The sequence below is a fragment of the Lissotriton helveticus genome, chromosome 4_1 (assembly GCF_964261635.1).
Source record: "Lissotriton helveticus chromosome 4_1, aLisHel1.1, whole genome shotgun sequence".
Taxonomy (NCBI): Eukaryota; Metazoa; Chordata; class Amphibia; order Caudata; family Salamandridae; genus Lissotriton; species Lissotriton helveticus.
The window spans coordinates 1,235,779,777-1,235,804,595 of record NC_136063.1 but is presented as its reverse complement, the minus strand read 5'-3'; positions in this window follow the sequence as shown (position 1 = coordinate 1,235,804,595).

The following is a 24,819-nucleotide window of genomic DNA, read 5'->3' as shown; positions in this document are numbered from 1 at the left end:
GTCTGAACCCATGACTCAATCCTAGGAAAAACAATGGTTAACAAATGCAAAAAGGAAATAAATCCATGCATAAATGAGCAGATGGGACTACAACCCATTGTCCATTAACGTACAATATACATCTAACTAAACTTATTGTACAATCCTATGAAGGATAAAAATGGAGAGAAAACTGTATTCTGAAATAATGGACTCTTAGCAGTGAGTACCTACGGTACAAGAACGCACAATGTAAATCCAACTGAAATCATTGTACAATCCTATGAAAGAAAAAACACAAGGAAAACTGTAATTCCATGAAATGTAATATAGTTAAAAAAAACCACAGATGCACGTAGTAAATACCTACCACTAATAAACCAACTATATGTGAATGTGCCACCGTATGTGTGTGACATACACCAGTGTCCGAATAGAGACACTGGAAGATATAGTTCGCACACCCACAAATAAACAAAGTTGGCAACATGAAAATTGCATGCATACAAATGTAAATATACTGCCAAAGAACATTTGACTCTGTAAAAAAAATCTAGCGCCAGCGAGAAAAACTTTTGAGAAAAGACACATGATATGATACCAATGAACATGTACATGCAAATACATTTAATAGCCAACAAACTGATAGGAAAGAAATGAAACATGCACTGTAAACTTAGCATATCAAAATAGTCACTGGTGTGCCTGTCACCGGAATAGAAACAGGCAGGCTTGACTGGCCTAGTTCCCAAAAAAACTGGCAGAATAACATGAGCAATGTAGTAAATAGATAAACACCCAAAATATCAAATATTAAAAATCGACTGTCCAGAATTTCGAATCAAAAACATAGAGAGGCCAGAATATCGAATTCCCAAAATATAGTTTTATAGAATATCGAATTTGAGGTAAGGAATACCTATTTCCATAATATCGAATTTAGAAATATACTTTTCCATAATATCGAATTTAGAAATATAATTTTCCATAATATCATTTTTTTTTAGTGTTATGTATGCTAGTATAGGTGTTCAAATTATATATTATTTTTGTAATGTATGTTTAACTTTTTTTAAAGTCATGAATTTTATGTTATTTAATTTTTGTGTAATTTAATTCAGTAGCGAGTTGTGGGTTTATAGGGGAATAGGGTGGGAAGTAATTTAATTATAGTAAATTCAATATTAATTTTTTGAATTATTAATTATTTTTAATTTAATTTCGCGTTTTAGTTCTGTAGCGGGTTGTGGGTTTATAGGGGAATAGGGTGGGAGGTAATTTAACTGTATTGGTAATTAATTGATTGTTAATTATTTATTAATTGTTCATTATTTAATTTTTTTGTTAATTGGTAATTAATTGTAATTAATTGTTTAATTGATAATTATGTTACTTGTATTATTTATTATTTGGAGTGGGTTGTGGGTTATAGGGGAATAGGGTGGGAAGTAATGTAATTGTAATTAAGTAATCATTTAAAATATTTTTGTGTATTGATAAATAATTTATTGTTAATTAATTATTCATTGGTAATTTTCTTATTACTTAGTACATTTTTGGTATTGAAATTTAATTGGTTGTTAATTAGTTATTAATAGGTAACTAATTTTTAATAAATAATATGTATTAGTTTGGTATTTATAATAATTAATTCATTATTGAATACTTTGTGATTGGTAATTAATTGTAATTCATTATTAATTGGTATTGGTAATTAATGTATTCTTATTTAAATAGTATATCATTTCTTTTCCCTACTGTTGCACTCTCTGGAGTGGGAATAGTAAATTTTACCGCTATGCTATCCAACGCTTTTCCTACTGTTGCACTCACTGGAGTGGGAATAGTCGTTTTTACCCTCCCGCTATCCAACGCTTTCCCTACTGTTGGACTCACTGGTGTGGGAATAGTCATTTTTACCCTCCCGCTATCCAACGTTTTCCCTACTGTTGCACTCACTGGAGTGGGAATAGTCATTTTTACCCCTGCACTATCCCAACAAATCTCTACTTTTGCACTTGTTGGACTGTGAATACTCATTTTATTCCCTTAACTATGTAATGTTTTTAGTTTTTTTATGATTAATATAGTGTACATTATTAATTAACATAAAAAGTATTCATTTAATTATTTAAATTATTATATATTCTTTATTTTTATATTTAGATCATAGGTTTATTTCCATATATATATCTAAATATATTTTCAATAATTTTTTTAATATTTTATAATTAAGATTAAGAACTATTTTATAATATTAAGTAAATATATGTAGTTTTCTTAATTATGGTTTTTACATTACATTTATTATTGTTACATTTTAAGCTTGTTTACATTGTATTAACTATGTTTTATTTAATTGTGTTTATTATTTCATTACTTTTATATAATTTTTAATATATTTAAAAAATGTGATATTTTAGTTAACTATATTTTAACTATCGATATTTTGTACTCGATATTTTAGGACTTACCTGTTGTTAGATAGGGATTGTATATTCTGTCCCTCTATATTTTTGAGTCGATATTCTGGGCAGTCGATATTTAGTCACTGAACCCAGTAAATATTGTCAACAAGCATTATACATTGACTTGAAAAATCACCAGTGAGCAAAATCTCCCTCAAACTGAAAAATGGATGATAACAAACTGGCTTAATTGTCCCAAGAGACTTGAACAAAAATGTACTTCGCCAGGGGGCACACTCACAAGTGTGTGCAAGTTACTGATGCTTCCAAGAGCTGTAACCACCCACCGGCTGAGCAAAAGCGCTCTTACGTAGAAAAACATAGAGTACCTGCATAGAATTGCACTGTGACGACAAACCAGGAGAGCAAGTGAGCAGCGGATCTCACCGATTTCTACACTGCGATGCTGCCGCAGTTTTTTTAAAACTTCATAGAGAGTGAGCAGCGTGATTGGCAAAACAGACAGTGACCTTGGAGAAAACGCCAATCCCAAGATGGCGGCACGCACCACTGATGCCGTGCCAGGTAGCTTGCAGTAACAGTGTGCTGACAAGCACTGCAGAAGAGCTGTCTATGCAGCGACGTCACGGAGAATCACAGAGCTGACATTGCAGGAGTCAAAAAGATCCCACGAAGCAGGATATCCCACGTAGCTGCCAGTGTCAGCAGAAGGTGAGCGCACGCATTAGAAAACGCAATGGGTCTCTTTTTTAATCTCCCATGCAGTGGTTAAACTGCCAAGAAATGATGGGCCACCCCAAAACAAATATATAAAACTGAGTATGCTTACCAAACTCCCACTGTTGCCTGGGTCAATGGGCTGATCACAGAAATACTTGAATAACGATTTTTGTAAAATCCTTGTGTTAAAACACTAATAGAGAGCCAAAGACAGACCCAGTTCCAAATTCTGCAACAATGTCTATGTGCAATACACACAAACTGGAACTGCCACAACGCAAAATGTAAAGACCAGGACAATCCAAGAGTCAGTAGCACACAATGCTTTTTACCATTATTACCATTTTAAGTGATGTTGAAGTATGGAACGCATGGGCTGTGTATCCAAGTGAGAAAATGTAGTTGAAAAACAGCAACTCATGTACAGCTGAAAAAGGAAAAGCAGGAACTGACACAATTGAATTGTGGGCGACCAGTGGCAAAGTCACTTGTGGGATGAGGGGTGCCAGTTTTCAGTAAACACGCAACTGTAGTTTCAAATAAAGCCGTTTACCTTTACTGAGGGCTGGAGGTTCATCAGGTCCTTACAACATAGTGGTGGTTTCTCTTTCAAATCAGAGGCTGAACTGAGCATTTCCTATGGAAAGATAAACATGTACTGTATAAAGGTACTACTAATATTTGGGGGATTCTCCTTTAGGACTTAAGGTGCACGGAAGCCAAGGTCCAAAGAACCACCAGCCGTTTGGGTTTACCTCCCCTGGAGAGTCTGTGTGAAGTGGTGCTTGACTGGATGGTAGCCTTGAGCGCCACACCTTAGGCAAAGAGCATGGGCCATCTAAAAACAGTCTGCAGAGGGGGACGTGGGGAGAAGTCAAGGAGCTCCCAGTGATGGTCTCAGTTTGTGAGGCCCCTGAAAGTAGGGGGGGCACCGTCGGTTATTATGGATCCGGGGAGCTTGGGTGCCGAGGGTTTTGGACGGCTGGGCCTTTGCATCAAAGTCATTCATGGTTCTAGGTCAGACGTGCAAAGGGGGGCAAAACAGGACTGATGGCTATTCTAAGTGCTGGCCTCTGTGGTGTTGACATCTCTCGTCATCTGGTTGATTTTTGCAGTGTTGGGGTCCAGATTGGATTTCAAACCAGCTTCGGTTGCTGCAAGCAGTCCGGTACACTGGGTATTGATGCAGGGTGGATCCTGAGAGACCTGGCATCTTTACACTCACTAGAGCGATGTATATGACCTCTGGGAGCATGATGCCCTCCTCCTGGGTGTCTAATGTGTTGGTGTGCCCTGTGGTCAGCAGAACGGTGAACCAGACTATGAGGTAAATGCCTGTAGATTACAGGGAGGTGGCTCCTCCACTTCAAGGAAGAAGCTGATGGCTTGCCAAAGTGCTGGTAGGCCTCAAAGGCTTTTGGAGGATGAACAACTGCAGGACAAATTGTGTCGTCAGCGATCCTCGGGACAGGAGCAGGCAGAGAACATTTTGTGCCAAAGTCCGACGGTAGTCCACAGTTCCCACTTTGTCTTTTGCTCTTCTTTGTCCATCTTCGTCTTTTGTCAGGTGAATCTGAGTTCCTGGTGTCAGAGGGCCATTTAGATACTGAATTTAGGGGTGTAAAAGGGAGTAGAGGGTTAATGTCACTGGGCCACTACACTTCCTGTTGGCATATCCCTGTCCCAGAGTGCCTAATTCTACCAAAAGCAAAATGGTAGCACCCTTTGTTTGTGGAGCACATCAGGCAGCCCATCTTGAGGGTGTGACCGGTCTGGTGGTGTAACAAGCCTTCTTACATAGCTAATTTCCCGCCTGTACTGGTGTCAGATGGGCCTCAGGGCCGATGGTGACATCTCTCAAGTCTGGGGGAAGCTGGTGTGGAATATCAAAGGTGGCAGAGGGTTTGAAGCCTCTGGCCTCGCTTTGCAGATCAACTAGCCATCCTGCTAGAGGTGGAAACACCTCCCGTCACAGCAGACACTGTTTCTGACCTCTGAGATTAAGGGATCTCACCTCCAGAGAGTCAGAAATGCGCTTGTGGTGCCAGGCTGGAAGATACCAGTTAGCTAACACACTAACAGGCTGGTACATTTTCAGGGGGTACCTCTAAGGTACTTTATGAGTACATGTTTTAATAAATCTACTATTGGCATCAGCATGGATTTATTAAGACAAGGTGTTTGATAGCAAACACCATAGGTTTCAGTAAAGCCATCATGTATATGGGGAACATGCTATGACCAGTGCCCAGTAGAAGTACTTAAAAGGTCTTTCCCGTTCATGCAGATATATCCGCACTTGTAATATAATGTGCCCTGCCTAAGGGCTATAAGGCCTGCTGTAGTGGTGAGTGACACATATTGCATGCAGTGTCTGTGGACATGGTGCCATGTCATGTTTTCACATTTGTCTGCACTATTTCATGCAGACTGCAATGGCAGTCTGCATGGGTTTGGTGGTGTATCCATTAGTTTAGCAAAATACATGCTGCAGCTCTCAGGAAACCTCTTTAATACCCATGCCGTGGGTATCAGGAGTACCATTTACTCGGGAATTATAGAGGTGCTCAAGGTCTTGCCGTTTGGGGGACACTCAAACTGTTACCTTGTTTTAGGGAAAGAGCACTGGCACTGGAGAACTGGTTAGCAGGAACATATTGCACTTTAGTCGAAAATGCATCAAATACCAGGCAAAAAGTGGGGGTAAACATGTAAAAAGGGGCAATTTCCTACAACATAACATACACTAGGTGCGTTTCAAAACCTAAGACTAAGAACATTACAGTAAATTCAGAAGTGTATCAGACACCCGCAGCACTTTTAGTTTTGTGATAAAAGATTCAAAAGGTAAAATTTGCAATGGTGCTCTGCTAGTTTCCACCGAAGTGTTAAGTTTACCAGACTAAGCCAAGTGGGAAACACGGTGATCCAATGTTCAAATAGTATCGCATATTCTCAATTGGACATTTGTGAACAGATTTATAGGGGATTTTTTGCGCATGTTAAATTAAATACACTATGAAAATTAACTATATTTTCCACATTGTAGACTGTGCCCTAATAAAAAGGCTTCTACAACAATTTTCCTAACCAATTGAGATGAAGCATAGTGATGTGTATAAAGTAAGATATATTTTCTTTCATAAGTGTGGCTGAAGAAACCTTTATGCAAATCTCATGTAGCATTTTAAAAGATTCATTTTTCTGCCACTTTTTGATATACAGCAGGGATTAAAACAACTTTCATCTTATGGAGTCTTGAGAATTATCTAGGGCAATAAGAACTCATCTCTCTCTTTAGAAAACCTTTTACTTAATGAGAGATATAATTCTACATCCACTTTTCCTTTACTCTCCAGTTTGGTGGCACAATGTACAGGTGGATAATCAGAAATGTACTCCAAACTCATTCAATTCTTGCTCCTTTTTTATCAGCCAATAATTATTAAACTAATGATATGCTGTTTTAAGTTCTTTTACCGAGTATAGCAAGACTGCTAATGCATCTGATTAAAACTGGAGTTAACATTTGCAGAGGAAACCCCAGTTTAATTTATCTTGAAGAAGCCAACTGAAATGTCTGGTGTGACATTGGAATAAAGTGAGCCAAAGCTCGTAATATATTATTTTACTGATTATGGAGTTAAGCAGTGTTTTACTTTTTTAATCAGATGTGCCATTTTCTACTGCATTTTTTTCTTTTCCCGCTTCTAACATGAAGATCCAATAAACAACAGAATGGTAATCAATGTATTCACCTTACAGGATTGAAGGACTGGGCCTACTGCCAATAGTCAAATCTTGTCTGCAAGTTCTAGGCAAACCTCTGAAGAAAGCATTTAAGTCACTGAGCTATCCAGTGCTTAATTTGTGAAAGATTAAGTGCAGTTGCCCAAAGCTCTGCTCAGAAGGCAGCTAGCAGGTGCTATTAAATGCTGGTGAGCCAAATGTGTAGTATTAAATCCACCTCACGCCTCGTTAATCCACTACAAGACTTTCCCAGCGCCTTTTCTCTAGCTCTCTTGCAGGTCCCTTCTTTCCCTGGTTGTATTTTTCTGTCTTTCTCTTCCTCCTTCTCTCCTCAGTGTTTGTTTTTAGCTCTCTAGCTCTGAGGCAATGGCTGATGAGGAAATATAAGTGCCAGTCCCCAAAAAGGAGTTCTGGTGGCCCCCACTAGCTCACATTAATCGCTGGAGCTATCTCACAGAAATGTAGGACCAGCATAGTTCCCTACAGCATTCTCCAACTAGGGTCTACTATATTTGGCTGTATTGTTGAGTATCCAAGCAATTTACAACTGCAGAATGCCAATATTTTGGCGCTTGCTGCTGAAATGCACCCAGGTTTTTGCGTCTGTCCAAGGAGGTCATATCGTTTTGATCTGAGGCACACAATGCCTACCCCATATACATCATTACTGCCATGGATACAGTTTCAATCAATTACGCAACAGAAATAAACAATTAAAAAGCTGCTGTATGTATGTATGTATGCAAGAATAAGGGGCATATTAACCAACAATTCATGCAACGCAGCAAGCCACCTTGCTTCGCTATGCTGCGTGGAAGGGTGATAGCAGGAATGCTCCGCATTTAACATTAAGCAGTACATTCCTGCCTCTGCCAGCGCTGGTGCACAAACTCCTACCTGTGCCAATGCAGGTAACCTTGCATTATTCTGCAAGAGTGCCTGCAATGTAGGCAGGATTGTTTTTGCACAGAAAGGGACACCTTCATGCATTAACCCCTTCACTGCATGGCTGATTCCCCTGCTGTGCTGGGGGGCGGGGGGCGCGCACAGTGCCCCGGTGCTCATGACGAGCTCAGCTTGTCATGAGCCACGGTGCTCATGTGCTCATGATGAGCTGAGCTCGTCACGGCCACACACGTTTCCTTAGAACGCTCAGCACAGCAGGGGAATTAACCCCATGTGTGAGCGTTCAAACGGTCAGGACGAGCAGAGCTCGTCATGAGCATGGGAGGGTTTAAAACTGGAATTGTGAGCATATCAAGTGGTTACTTTGACATTTTCTGACTTCAACTTTTACTTCCAAATGCTCAAGGCTGCACAAGCAGTTTGTATTCCATGTTTTGTAGTTGCATGTATGGTAGTGCAAGTGCACACTACAGCACACATGTGACATCTTACCTTTGTGTCAATGATGAACCTATTTGCCATATTAATTTAGAGTGACCATGTTTAGGGGATATATATGTAGGACGCTGGCTTTTTATGTAGTGTACAAAAATGAGGTACACTATGTAGAAGGTCCAGGCAAGCCTTATCCGCTTACAGGGCTTGAATTATTATTCCCTAATGCTATCTTTTGTGGTTGTGTGGGCAAGCAGTTTGGGCTTATAAGGGGGTAGTGTTAAGCATTTGTTGAACACAAAGAGTCAATAAAAGAGACAGAAACTTGGGACCAATTTAGAAAAATAACAGGTACATTTATATATATTTTAACACCAAGAACTACGTAATTGGTTAAGTGCTTTTCGAGTTATCACTTTTTTACTGGTAAGCAAAAAGATCACTCAAATTCGTTTTTACGCAGTAATGCTTCCCTATGGAGAAAGAAACATATATTGTATAAAGATACATGCACTACTACTTAGGAGGTTACCCTTTAGGACTTAAGGAGCTAGGAAGCCGAGGTCCACAGAACCTCCAGCTATTTGGGTTTGGGTTTACCTCCTGTGTAGTGCCTGGGTGCAGAGGTGCTGTACGGGCCGGTAGCCTTCCACGCAACACCGAAGGCAAAGAGGGTGGGGCCACCTAGAAACAGGCTGCAGAGAGGGACCTCAGTTTGTGAGGGCCCTGGAAGGAGGGGTGCACAATTGGTTGTTACGGACCCGGGGAGCTAGGGAGCAGAGGGTTTTGGTCGACTGGGTCTGTGCAAGAAAGTCAATCATGGTTCTAGTTCATACCTGCAAAAGCGAACAAAACAGGACAGCTGGGCTATTCTCAGTGCTGACCTCTATGGTGCTGACTTATCTTGTCAAATTGTCAGTTTTTGTGATGTTGGGGTCCAGATAGGACTTCAAACAATCTTTGTCTTCTGCAAGGGGTCTGGTACCCCGGGTATTGATGCAGGGTGGATCCTGGGAGTGCTGGTATTGTCACACTTAGTGGAGAGATGGATCTGACCCGTGGAAGCATGATGATCTCCTCCTGGGTGGCTGCTGTGTCAGTGGATCCAATGGTCCGCAGAACAGAGAACCAGACGTTGCAGTTGGTACCTGTAGGTTACAGGGAAGTGGCTCCTCCTCTTTAAAGAAGAAACTGATGGATTAGCAAAGTGCTGGTGGCCTCTAAGGCTTTTGGGGGATGCACAGCTGTAGGACAAGTTGGGTTGTCAGTTATTGTCGGGATAGGAGCAGGCAGGAAGGGTTTGGTGTTAAAGTCCACTGTTAGTCCACTGTTCTTGCTTCTTTGTCCTTCTTCTTCTTTTGTCAGGTGAATCTGAGTACCTGGTGTCAGGGGGTCATAATAATACTGAGTTTCGGGGGTTAGGGAGAGTGAAGGGTGGTAGTCACTGGGCCACTATGACCACTTCCTGTGGGAATAACCCAGTCCCAAAGTTCCTTATTACACCAAAAACAAAATGATGGAACCCTTCCTTTGTGGAGCAACATCCGGCAGCCCATCTTAAGGGTGTGACTAGTCTGGCGGTGCAACAAGCCTCCTTGCTTATCTAATTTCCCACCTGCTGACCTGGTAGCAGATGGACCTCAGGGCAGGGGCTGGCATCTCCCAAGTCTGGGGGAAGCTGGTGTGGCATATCAAAAGTGGCAGAGGCTTTGAAACCTCTGGCCTTGCTATACAGATTCACTAGCCATCCAGCTAGAGGAGGTGTAAACACATCCTGCCAGAGCAGCCATTGTTTCTGACTTCTGAGATTGCAGGCGTTCACCTCCAGAGAGTCAGGAAACTCGTCTGTGGTGGCAGGCTGGAATATACTACTCAGCCAGCACACTAAGAGGGTGGTAGGTATTCAGGGGGCACCTCAAAGGTGCACTCTGGGTACATGACTCATTAAATCCACTACTGGTATCAGTATGGATTTACTAAGATCAGGTGTTTGATACCAAACACCATAAGTTTCACTAAAGCCATCATGTAGATGGGGAACTCGTAATGACCTGTGCCCAGCACTTATACTTCGAAGGTCTATCCAGTTCTCTTGTACTATCTAGCAATTGAACTAGACAGCATGGGGTCATATCTTTTCATGCAGATATGTCCCCACTTGTAATATAATGCACTCTGCCTGATGGCTAAAAGGTCTGCTGTAGCGGTTACTTACACATATTGCATGCAGTGTCTGTGGGCATGGCATACAGGGTGTGTGCCATGTCATGTTTCACATTTGCAATGCCAGTCTTTTGGTTTGGTGGTGGGTCCATTAGGATGGCCCAATACATGCTGCAGCACTTATGGACCCTCTTTAATACCCATGCTGTAGGTATCAGGGGTACCATTTACTAGGAAATTATAGAGGTGATAAATGTCTTTCCTATTGGGGAACTTTGTTTTAGGGAAGAGCACTGGCACTGCGGACCTTGTTAGCAGGAACCCATTGTACTTCAGACAAAATTGCATCAAATGCCAGGCAAAAAGTAGGGGTAACCATGTCAAAAAGGGGCACTTTCCTACAACATAACATGCACTGGGGGTGTTTCAAAACCTTCCGGTGCAGAGGTTAAGAACATTACAGTTAATCCAGAAGAGTGTGAGACACCCGCAGCACTATTATTTTGGGGTAAAAGATTCAAAAGGTAAAATGTGCATTGGTGCTCTGCTAGGTTCCATAGAATTGTTACATTTACCAGACTGAGCCAAGTGGGAAATATAGTGATGCAATGTTCAAATAGTATTGCATATTCTTAATTGGACATTTGTGAACAGATATATAGATTTTTAGCGCATGTTAAATTAAGTACACTATGAAAATGAACTATATTTTCCCACATTGTAAACTGTGCACTAATAAATAGGCTTCTACAATAATTTTCTTAACCAATTAAGATGAAGCATAGTGATGTGTATAATGTAAAATATATTTTCTTGATAAGTGTGGCTGAAGAAACCTTAATGCAAGTCTCATGTAGCATTTTAATAGTTTTATTTTTCTGTCACTTCTTCCTACACAGCAGGGATTAAAACTACTTTCATCTAGTGGAGTCTTGAGAATTATCTAGGACACCAAGAACTCTTCACTCTCTGTAGGAAAAACTTTTACTTAATGAGAAAGATAACTCTAGATCCACTTTTCATTTACTCTCCACAGTTTGGTGGAACAATGTACAGGCGGATAATCAGAAAAGTACTCTTACCTCTTTGAATCACTGATCCTTTTTCATCAGCCAATAATTATCAAACTAATTATATGCTGCTTCAAGTTCTTTCACCGAGAATAGCCAGACGGCTATCTCCTCTCGGTAAAACTGGAGTTAACATTTGCAGAGGAAACCCAAGATTAATCTCCCTTAAGCAGTGTTTTACTTTTTTACCCAGATTTGCCACTTTCTACTTCACTTTTTCTATTTCTGCTTATAACATGCAGATCAATTAAACAATAGAATGGTAATCAATGTATTCTTATAGGAATGAAGGACTGAGCCTAATTTGCCAATAGTCAAACCTTGTCTGCAAGTTCCAAGCAAACGACTGAAATAAGCATTTAACTCACTGTGCTATCCAGTGCTTAGTGTGCAAAAGATTAAGTGCAGGGTGCCCAAAGCTCTGCTCAGAAGGCAGCCAGCCGGTGCTATTAAATGGTGGTGAGCCAAATGCATAGTTTTAAATCCACCTCACGCCTCTTTAATACACTACAAAACCCTACGTGCGCCTTTTCTCTCTCTCTCTCTTGCAGGTCCCTACATTCCTGTGTTGTGTTTGTCCGTATTTCTCTTCTACCTCCTTTCCCCAGTGTTTATTTTTCGCTCTCTTGCTCTCAGTCATTGTCTGAGCAAACATATGTGCCAGCAGCTGCGGCCGGCAGTGGGAGTACCTGCAGGGCAGTGACGTGGAGAGGGGAGGGGCAGGGTGGGGGGTAGTAATGTATGGATTACAGAGTTTTACAGGTAAGTAAACATTTAAAGAAATACATAAAACGAATTTCGTTACGCGCACTGCATCGCATTTAGGGATGCAGTGCACTCAACGAAATTCGTTTTATTTATTTAAATGTTTACTTACCCGGGAAGCTCCATTCCATACATTACTGCCCCCCACTCTGCCACTCCCCCTCTCCACGTCACCACCCTGCAGGTACTCCCACTGTCGGCCGCGGCTGAGTGCCAGTCCCCGAAAACGAGTGCTGGTGTGCCCCACTGGCTCACATTAAATGCTGGAGCAATCTCACAGAAATGCAGTATCAAAATCGTTCCCTACAGCATTCTCCGTTTAAGATCTACTACATTTTGGCGGTATTGTTGATTATCCAAGCAACTTACAACTGCAGAATGCCAATAGTTTGGCGATTGCTTTTGAAATTCACCCAAGTTTTTTTGTGTGTCTGCTTCTGTCCAAGCAGGTTAGATTGTTTTGAACTGAGGCATACAAGGCCTACTTCATTAACATAATTCATGCCAAGAACAGGGTTGCAATCAATTACATGGCAGACATAAACAATTCTTAGCATATTAAAAAGCTGCTGCATGCATGTCACAATAAGGGACATATTAACCAAATATTCATGCAGTGCAGCAAGCCACCTTGCTTCGCTATGTTGCGTGGAAGAGAGAGGGCAGGAATGCTCTGTATTTAACAGTTTACGACTCATTCCTGCTTCTGCCAGCGCTGGTGCACAAACTGCTATACTCAGTGCCAATGCAGGTAACCTTGCATCATTGTGCAAGAGGGCCTGCGTTGTAGGCAGGATTGTTTTTATGCAGAAAGGGACACCTTCCTGCACAAAAACAATCCTCTGAGTGTTTTTCCTCTTTCTATGTGTGCAGCACACAGAGAAAGAGGTACAACAAGGAGAAATACGCATATTTTTTCTCGATACACCTCCCCTGGGGAGGCCCATCGTTTTGACGCATTCTCAAGTCTACCGCTAATGGTAAATCTCAAAATATGCCAAAATACATGGGTGTATTTGAAGGAATAACCAACCTCCACCCATGGAAAGCCTCCATGGGGTAAAGTACCGCAAGGCAGGGACTTACAGAGCTTGGAGCACTTAGACAGAATAATGAAGCCCATCCTGTGGACTCACACATTTTTGAATTCCACTGGCGGACACATACAGAGCAGTCCATAAAATGACAAATTCGGAATGGACCACAACGTTTACCTTGACATGTACGAATATTTGGCCTTTAAATGCCACTTCATTTAAGATTCTCCAACCAGACATTGCAAGTTTGCCCTACCGTTCTAATCTCGATTTAACATATTTAGACTGCTCATTTCAGGGACATCCTAAGGGTTTTGGGGGGCCCTAGGCCAAACGTATTTTGGGACTCCTTGCTCAGACCAGTTTTTAATTTATTATCCAGTTCCAGCTCTTTCATGCCCTCTTTGGCCAGGTCACTTACTGACAGTGCACAGGCACACTCATCCAGATTCTAAATGTATTTACATATAATATTCAGGGATAATGATGTGTATTTTCAATATTGTAACACAGCAGCAGCTTATTGATATTACTGCAAATAATCTCTGTGACCCCCTCCCATTTCTCATATCTGAGTTCCTGTTTTGGTCTAAAATAAACTTTTTTATAACAACATTTCTCTGCAAATTGCCTGCAGCAGCCTCTCACACGTCACCCACATTAAAAATAAATTAAAGAAAACAGTATTTAACCCCTTGGACGTGGGATTATTTTCCCACCTGTGCGAGAGAAATAAACGGTGGTCGGGATTCGGACGGCTCCCGGCCGTCTTGCGCACACGCCCACCGTGACGCATGACGGCCGGGAGCCGTCGTGAGCATAAAAGGGGTTAAAACAATCTGTATAAGAGTTAGTCAAGTGCAACAGGGCAAGGCATTGCTCTCACATGGGGTCCACTGAAAGGCTGGGGCCCTGGGCCCGAGACCACTTTGCCTATGCCTATGCCTTAAAACATCTCTGGCTCATTCCCAAATTAACCCCAGAGCAGGGGCGTAGCCAAGGGGGGGCGCTGTTGGCCCGTTGCGGTGGCTTTTATAATTTATTTGGAGACACTAGTGTCAGTGTCCCCAAATAAATTATAAAGGCAGCCGCAAAGGGCCACCAGTGCCGCGAGCGGCCCTGTTTGAAGTGAAAGCTCACCACCACCTGCTGCTTGCAACTGCTGCCTGCAGCATGCAGCGCACGCACGCCACCACCACCTAGCGTAGGCCAGTGAAGTCGCACAAGCTTCTGCAAGGTTGACTGCGCGCCAGGCGGAGGCGTCCTGGTTCATTGTGCGCGCCGCTTGTGGAATGGGGAGCAGGTGACCGTAGAAAGCATGTGTGGGAGATGCAGGTAAGGAGTGGGGGAGACTGCAACTAGCGGGAGGGGGAGGCAGAAACAAGCAAGAAGAAACACAAAGAGAACAGGCATGAAGGAAAACAGCTACAAAGAAAACGGGCAAAAAGAGGAACAGAGAGAGAGTGGAAAAAGGGCAAAAAGGGCCACGAAGAGAGACTAGAGAGTGGAAAATAGGCACAAAAAGAAAGGGAGTGGAGAATGGGCACAAGGATGAAGGCAAAAGAGTTAGTTATAGTGAAAAGAATAAAAAAAAAAGGGCACAGGAGTGAAGGACGAGAGGAAGGAACAGAGTCGTGGCTTGGCTCCAAAGGGCCTTAGTCCAGTCAGATTACCAGTCCAGGTAAGTGGGAGCTAGGGCTATTAGTCTTTTAGCCAATAAAGGCGCAAGTTGTACAAACCTCTTCATTTTTTTCTATTTATTTGTACCCATTATGATTTGCGCATGTGCAGCACACCTATACAGAAAAGTTTTCCAATACATCCCTATTTACGGGCTGTCCCATGATAAACAGCAAAATGGTACTTGAGGCGTTCTACATATCGGGCAGCGAGCCTCTTTCATATATTACCCAAGCAACATTGCTTGCATAATATATGTTCTATGTACAAAACTGAAATTTCAGAGTCTTAGGGCCAGATGTAGGTAAATACTATTTACCTATTCTTAAATACCGAATTATACTGATTCTGTATTTAAGAATAAGTAAATAGTATGTAGGTAATTTTTTGGTAAATTTTACCGACTCTGTAAGATTCGGTATTTACCAAATCGGCATTTACCGATTCAGTAATTGCCATTCATTCCTCTGGGCCTGGAGGCCCATAGGAATGAATGACAATTACCGAATCAGTAAATACCGATTCGGTAAAAGGGGGAAAACATTGAAGGGTGGCAGGTTGTCACTTTGAAACCCTGTTGCACCCCTCAATTGTGTATGGGTGCACATGTTGCAGACAAACATGCCCTAAGGGAATGTATGTCTGCAACATGGCACTGAAGCAATTTGCATAAAATTGCTTTTTGTTCTTTTTTCGTTACTTACCATCAACTTGTAGTTTGTGGTAAATAGCGAATCCTAACATGGGATAAGCACTCATTTAAGTGCTCCCTACATTAGGAATTCGGTAATTTACCGAATCGGTATTTAAGAAATCGGTAATTTACCGATTCCTTATATTACAGATTAGGTAAATTGCTGAATCCTTATTTTCGGCCCCTACATCAGAAAAGCCTATTACCAGTCGGTAACGGCCGAAATTCGTTAATTTCGGCCGTTACCGACCGGTAATAGCCTTCCTACATCTGGCCCCAAATCGGGTGTTACTAGACAACGTGTGTACATGTATGAGTCTCCTGCTACTGCCCAAATGTCAAATATATTTTGAAATAGGTTTCTCCTCTTTGTTCATGTTAATAACTTCTGTTTAGTTGAGTCTGTTCTATGGCCATGTATAGCCTTATGATGACTTTCTGTTCTGATCTGCTATGGCTAATAGTTCGAGCACTGCTGACATTTGTGGCAACTCCAGAGTACGGCCTTTTTTGTTATTCTGTAAATAGCATGATACTAAATTAACCACCCCATATCCTACTGGAAAGTCTAATTCAGGAGAACACATGGTTACAACATTTTGATTATGACTGAGGCCATACTTTGAGATGTCACTGGCACTGTTGTACTGTTTCCCTACACACCACTGAATGCTGTGATTAGAGATATTCTGGATGGTGAATTTGGTGGTGATTTGGAGTATAATGGATTGTTGGTGTCCACTCATGTGGGTACTGGATTTGGTATTAGTTTTCTTCTCAATTTGAGAGAGAAGCCGATTGATAGGTTACAGATTGCCGAGCACATGATTCACCCTAACTGGAGCTGAACAAAGAGGTTCCGATTGCAGTTCTGGATAAGCAAGTGCAGCCGCCAAAGATTGACAAAGCCAAATCTATTATGGTAAAATTCTCCTGTTGACTAGAGATGTAGAAGTCCGACTTGCCACAACTGAGAAACTCTTTGGATGGTCTATTAGGCTTCCTCCTGTGAGAGAAATGGGGACAGACTCTCTCCAGGTAGAAATGGGGACTTGACTCTCTCCAGGTAGTGCTAAAAAGGAGAACATTGTCATCTAGTAGCAGTGCACTAGTACCGTGGTGAAAGAACACTAGTGGTGAACAACGTTAATTTTTACAACTATTTCCTGAAACCTCTGACTTTGTTAGAGCTCTAAAACATAGACTCACAATATCAATCTACCTTTGGGGAATTACAAGTAGTGGAAAGGTTGCAACTAATTTGGCTTTGCCTGTATCTAATGCAGTGATGCGGATGAAACCATTTGAAGCCATTGTAAATGTTGAAACATATTGAGCCTTTTGCTGAGGATGATGTTTCTTTATGCAAGTTTTTTAAATGAAGTTGTGAACAATTATGCACCTCACACAATTTAATGTGTGGAGTTTGGAGTGCAGTTACATTAACATTACCCAGAAGAACTTCTCAGTTCAGAGAATGTATATAAGTTGGCAAAGCCAGTGCTGTCGACATTTTAGAGACAGAGTTATCAGGAGTTTATTTGAGGGTCTGTACAACAAGGTATGGCAGCTCCCATTGTTGTATGGTACAGCTGCTTCACTGTGCAGATAGAGACAGGGAACATTTATCCTTGCACACAAAGGCTATATTCATTACTTTGATGTGAAATGGTGACAGGCTGTGCCCTTACTGCCCTAGTTGATACGGACTTAATACATACAACAGTGTATTCCTGGTGTACCTACATAGAAGGTTGATTCAAACATCAATATTCAAGCTTGATTTGGGAAATATGATAACAAATAATGGAAACAATTGTAAGCAGCTAAATATAAAAAAGACAAGGACAGCCATTTTGATTTCACTTTTTTTAAAGTGGAATGGTCTCATAACGCTTTGCTAATTCACACACAGCATAGGGACAGTATGGACGGCTGGTATGCAACGTTCCAAACAAAATTATTCAGCAAAAATTACAAATATGTGGGATGTTGCCTAACAGTATTATTTTCATACATTTGAACTAGAAACAATACATTTTGAGCAATCTAGAAATTATGCAAATTGTGTTGTAAATGATGTGGCAAATGCAGTTAATCTATAATTTAGTGGTAGCAGTCACAACATTACAAACATCCACTGGCCATCACTTTAGTTCCTTATTTTATCTACAGTATATTCAAGAAAGTTAAATAAACCTAAAGAATGTAATTTCAGTAAATGCCCGTTGTTAGCTGTCTTTTGAAAAGCACACGTTTTTTCAAACTAACTACGTGAAAAGAAGCATGCATCCTAACAAATATTCAACGGGCAACATGTGTAATATGGTTCTGCAGTTGAATCTGAGTGTTACAATTCAATCATAGATGACATATGGCACTGAATGAAGATTAACAATTGGAAAACACGCTGCAGTACAAAACAGGTTGAAGCTTTAGAGTTGTGTACTTTATAGGGGCTTTCATTCACAGTAGCACTTCAGTTGACATAAGTGGAATTCTGCGAGAGAAAATTAATTTTCCAACTTGATGCTTTTTAAATTCAATCAGCTATGCCAGCAATTGCAACTCATAGAAGTCATTGAGAGAGATATTTTCACTCTCTGGGGCAGTGGCGTAGCTAGAGCTTGTGGCGCCCAGGGCTTTTTCTCAGATTGCCGCATCTAGGGGGTGTGGTGTTGGGGAAAAAGGACGGTGAGCACTTGAAAGAGGTCCGAGAGACACGTAGTATCGCCGCTAATAGTTTCCTCGATCATGGAAGTTACATGCACATACATGACATGGTCCAAGGCTACACAGTTGAATACACCGGTCACAGTTGAATACACACGTCACTGTAACACACGTCTTCAGCTGCCTCCCAGACCCGAATGCAGGCATGGCAGAACCAAGGTCTGGATAAAAATAGCCACCTATAAGAAGTCTGACTATGAAGTAAGTTATGTGTGCGTTTATGCATGTGTGTTTCAGTATGTCCAAGGCTCAATCATTGAAGAGTAGTAGCTAGCTACTACTGGTATCGCTCTACTCACAGACATCGGGAATAAAACCCTTCATCAGATCCCTTACATATTTCAAAAGGTTCATAACCTTAGAGATACACAGACCTGGATCCACATAGACAACTGATGACTGACTGGAGCAATCACACTGGCAACCTGCGACCACAACTGGAGCTCTCACAATCTAGGCCCTGGTGCCCTGGTATCAGAGAACACAGGTTCTTCTCTTGTATCTTGTATATCAATCTTTTGTGTTCCTTTCCTCTCACAAGCCAAAACGCTTAAGGTAAATAGCTCACACGCCATTCAACTCTCTCTAGAATTCTAAGCTCTGCAGAATGCATTATTTAGGAAGTGCAAATAGAAAGGTTTGCCTGTGCTTGCAGGAGAATGTTGTATCAATGAGAGAATGGAAGCAGAGAGGTCAATTTATCCCTGCAGTTTCCTGAGCAGAATTACTAGAACACATCAACATAAGGGACATTTACCCAGAGACAGGTGCAATAGCCCACATGTCTAACTGGCGCTAACAGCACAGCCACCACTTGCTCAGATGAAGACTTATTCCACACTCTGCGCTTATAGTACAAGTAGCACTCATGTCACAGATAGCAAAATTACTACTTACGTGCCACAGTGACCACAGCTATCAATCACATGTCAAAGGCAGCTGATTAGCACCATTCATCTGATCACTCCCTTGCTCTTCTGGTTAATTTCTTACTCTGTACAAACAGCAAATCTATCCTTTAAGGTCTTTGTCAGCAGAGCTACTCTCACCAGACAACAGAGCATTCCCAAACAAGTTACAGGGAGCAAAGCTATGCCCTAATAGCAGCTGAACTATCCCTGGATAGGTGATTGTCCTTCTGACAATCTGTCTGCACTGTTCTAAGCAACTAGGGAACAGGGAACCAGTGAACAAGAGGGGTTCAGGAACTAATGCTTGCAGGATGATGTTTGGAGAAAGAGAGCCTCTCATACTTTAGCGGGACAGGTAAAACAAACAAACCGAGACAGAGAGACCTCAATATTGAGCGGAGTTAGGCTGGGAAACATCAGGCAGAGTAGTAAATGAAGGCTAGAACAAGACAACAGAGACAATGCAAGCTAGAGATAGGCCAGTTCCAACTACAAGGATACAGCCAAACAAGAATCTAGGGTGGAATGTTTGTATTAGAACCTAGATGAGGAACAATGCATACCAAAGGAGAAACAATAAATCCACAAATAATACACTAGAATAACTCTTACTTCAAATACCTGTGTCATTTAGAAGGGCACATGGCATTACTTTCAAACAACAACACTACCATAGCTGACACTAATTAGGGGGAAAGATTCAAGACCCTAACCTCTAATGTGAACCACCATGCAGAACCCCCAAACACGCTCAACATTAACACAGGTTAGGCTGGAAAGTGTCAATAGTCGCTCCCTCTCCAACTCTCTTTATAGAACAGCTCTATGAGGATAACCAATGTCTTCCAAGCCAGCCAACCACCCACATTATTTTGATTCAGTTCCCCTACTGGAAAACCTCTGATGGATGAATCACAAACGCAGACTGATGTCTGCTTAAAGTGCCGAGGTCAAGGAATTGGCTTGCTCTGAACCATATCTGGCAGGTGAACATAACAGAACTGTTGCTACACATGTTAAACCTTTTCTCTGTGCGTTTAGTGAGTCCTAGAGTATGTTATTTGTGCTACAACTAGTGGTTTATCTTTTTGACAAATTGGGAACTTTTGTATTTCATGACATTTGAATCCCCTTGTCCCGTATTGGATAAGTAAGGGGCCTCCCTAATTTGTTTTAACTCAGTCTGTGCCATGAACAGCAGGGGTTAGCTCAGGTCCTGCCCTAGCCAGGTACTATGAACAACTCTCCTCAGGCACCCAACCTCAGTTGGGCATGGCCTTTCACCTTGCAGAGCAGGGTTGGTACAGATTATGGTATTTGGTCAGGCCCTGTGCAAATCCGACTGCAGGAGGCCAATCCCTGTTCAACACATAATTTGGCTGTGTGCATCAGAGGTTAGATTACAATAAAAGGTCTATTAAAATCCGGTGAGATGTTGTTTTTTAAATTCCGATTGCCTGTGGCATGAAAGCAAATCATAAATCTGCAGGAACAGTCTTCCTCATCAAACATTTTGCATAGTACTTCTCTAGGAAAAGAAGAGAGGATGCCTGCAAAGGAAGTGCCCCAATTTTGTGTAAGAGTGCTCGTGAACACTATCACCAATCTACTGCGTCTGAGCACAGTATTGATCGTAGCCACAGTTTTACATAATTCGGGTGCCTGTCATCTCTGGGATTATTCCAATATGCAGGACAGACGTCGTTGTCTGTCGACCCCACCCACAGACTGACCACTCTTACCTACACGGGCTGCTCCTGCCAACATGCATATGCCACTCCAATTAACAATATTCCTAATGATCATAATGCAACTAATCAAAAATTGTGATTGTGTATTGCTGATGGAAGAGTCTTTGAATCAACATTGACCCATCCTACATTCTAATTTGCATTTAAGCTTTCACATCTCACACACACCTCCCAGATAGGTGAATTTTCATTTGCTAGGGCTTGCCTAGGAAAGGGACTCAAGTAAATATCTACATGAAACCAGTATAAAGAGAAGCAAATGTGCTGGGGCTCATTGCCCGTGGCACAACACTCTTATGCTTGCAGAAAACCATATAAAAGAAAAGACAAATCATACTTAGGCACACTTCTGTGAGTTGTTCTTTCAAATATGTAGTGCAAGTGGTGCCAGTCAATTGAATCAGATATCTGTAGATAAAGATCCCTGGCCAGATTCACTCACCTTTTGTTGTATTTACTCATGTCGTAAACCTGCCTTACACTTGAGTTCCTGGAGAAAGCCAAGAGTAAGTCAGACTTAATCCTAACATACTACCACTAAACTATAGGAACAAGTAAAGAGTGAGCCATGAGAATTTCTCATGCATCCCTGTGACATCCGGACTTAAAAGGAAGAGGAGAAAGCATGTTACTCATGCATATAGTTGCTTCATTCCACCTCAGCCATCTGCTTCCTCTAACTGACGTCTCTCATGATCTCAATCTATTTGACCTCATTTGGCATTCCACAATGGAATCTGGATGATGTCAACAATAATACTGTGGGGATATAGGGCCCATTCATCAAAATTGATAGTTTGGGTCTCTTCAGAACTGCACAATAAGAGATTTGATTGGTTGTATGTAATGGAACAGATACTGGGGTATGGAGGACAGAAGACAGTGTGGTACATATGAAGTGTATTGACTGACACTCTGTGTGGAGAACCAACTCACTGTGGCAAAAAATGTTATACAAACAACCAAGCAATAACTTCATTCATGGGCGGGGTATAGCCTGTGAACCGAACGTAGAGTTGGGAGATCCTGTCCACTATTTCTCCAGGCCACAATTTGTCATATTCTGCGCTAGTGACTGATATGGTATGATACATTATTCCTGTATGCTACATTACCTAAAGGACCGACCTGAAATTGTACCATTTCTATTTGGTTGCTCTACACAGTTATTACTTTTCTGATAACTGTGTACAGCAGTGTTGCCATCTGACCTTTATATACAGTAATGCATTTTACAGTGAACTTGAATAACTTTTTTCGTTTAAATAAAAAACTGACTGGACAATTAGTTACAAACTGTTGTTATATGCTTTCCTGCGTTCTGGGTTTCTGGCCCACACCACCCTCATGAGTTATCACTGGACTGCTTAACTTAGCTACCTCGAGGGCAGTGGTTAATGTGTAAAAGAATAAGTGTTAGGGCTGAAGGTTTTTCTCAGAAGCCCTCTGCCAATGCTTTGCAACGCCAGGGTCCCGAATATCAAGACTACTGTTTTTATTCCATCACACGGCTCTTTCATCAACCAGCATTCTCTTTCTGAGCCTTCTTCTCATTACTGCAAGTTCTTTTTCATCCCTGCTTTCTCCCTTTATCGCTAATTTCCCATCTTTCTTTACCTACTTCTTTCTCCATTCTTTATGCTGTACTGGGTCAAAGTTGATGACGGTAAATACGTCCTGGTCCCCGTGAATGCATGCTGGAAGGCCACACCTGCAACTGCCAAGATATATTTGATACTGCCTGCGGGTCAAGTGCTAAAGGGCTGTCCTTGGCGCCCAGTCAGGGCTCAATGCTAAGGTCAGTTTGAATACAGTAACCCCGGATTGTCCTGGGGCTTCTGAAAACGCTTCCACATACAGCAGTAAAATAACCTTGACTGCCATGAAAATGAAATGGTACAAAAGGGGGTGGTGATGGACGGAGCATTTGAACCAATCAAACACTCACACCCAGTCACAGATCTGGGTTTGATCCATCACCGTTCTTTAGCCCACTCTGCCACCCCAGTTCAGACATGGCAATATGCAAATCAGTCTGACCCTGTGCCTCATGGGAACAGTCCAGCCCGAACTGCCAAGCCATGCCTTCCCTAGACCGGAAACAAGCTTCCGAGGACCGGTTTCTGGCATTTCAGCCGTCTTTTCATGCCGGCTTGCTTGAATCCAGTGGCAAAGTGAGCAAGGGACTCACGTCTGAGCATACCCTGCCAACTTATGGCGAACAAAGTGGTACAAAAGGGGGTGGTGATGGACGGAGCATCTGAACCAATCAAACACTCACACCAAGTCAACAGAAAATGAAAAACATTTTAAAATAAGCATTAGAAAATCTGCAAAAAAAACTGGTATGTTTATAATAATCTATGTATTACTAACACCACTGAGGATAAACAGGACTTGCCTGATGTTTCCTGTCCCTTATTAATTGCGCACCATTGCACTACGGAGATTTGTAAAAGAGCATCCCTAGAGTAGAAAGATGTGCAAGCAACGCCATGTTTCTGGATATCTGTCAAGGTCATGTCTGTTGTTGTTAAGTGCCTCAGTTATTGTAGAGAGGCTCTAAGGAACGAGTCACTCCACTGTGGCCTGTGTGTATTAGTTAGAATAAATGGTATTTGAAAAACAAGTTTGTGAGCGGTACTGCCTTTTGCACAGCAAACTTCTGTGTGGCTTGCACCGAATATTTGATCAGGCCCCGACATTTGGATTCAGCTTATGCAGCTTTCAAAGGGAATTCTTTAGGAATTAATGTAGTTGTCATATCAACGGAAGGCCCATGAAAGCTCTGTCCAACCTGATGCAAAACGTGTTCTTGCTTTTTTTCTTGAGCAAAGCATGAAACGTTCTTGGTTACACGTGTATGCTGGAGCATGCTTCACAAACCCCTCTGACAGGATTTCATGCAATTTGCATGTAGGACAGAGGAGCTGAGCGGCCATTTTGTAGCGAATAGGCAGTGACTTTAAGCATACAGCGAATGCAATACTGCCAACACATGATAAATACTATGAGGCAGCATTTTAGAATAGGAAATGAATCTGCCGTTGGTTTCCCAGTGAGCGGTAAATTGCTCGAACATCAATAGAGTGATTCTACTATTCTTTAGGAAGAGGGAGTTACGGTTATCTGATTGTGACAGTGGAGTTCAGGTTATGCGCTGCTTTAAAGGCTCGTAAGACGGATCTAAAAACTCCACAATTCCTTGATGCGCTCTTACTGTTTTTTTCGATAAAGTCTTCTCTGAATGAAGTTCGCCCCTAAAGCCTCCCAGCAAGAAATGTGCGAAAAAAGACTTCAAAAGGAAAACAGGGCCTCATAAAATTTCAATGGATTTTGATTGGTGCTTTGTTGGAGAGATGCAACATCCTGTTAGTGTTGTGAGATGACATACAACAAGAACCTATCAAAGCTAGGCACTCTCAGCTCGTCATTATCTGCAGTTTCGCAGAAGTGCTTCTGCTGTGTCTTCAAAAGAGCGTTGCCCGGGGCAGAGCACATTTGAGCCACACGTCAAGGTGGCGTCCCTGAAGGAAATAAAGCTATATGCAACAGTATGTGTGCTTTTTGAAGTTATTTTTATTCCGAATCAAATGCAATGGAAGTCATAGGTCAGCGTGGGATGATTGTCGGTCAAAAAACTCTACCTTTTAATGTATAAAGTACTTTTAATTTAAAATAGCAGAAGAATTATCACCCACAAATATAGTCTTTCGTGTTTTTTTATAGGTTGAATGGAAATTGCTTGCTTATAAATTTTGCAATGAATCAGTGCATCCAAAAATCCCCAATGACC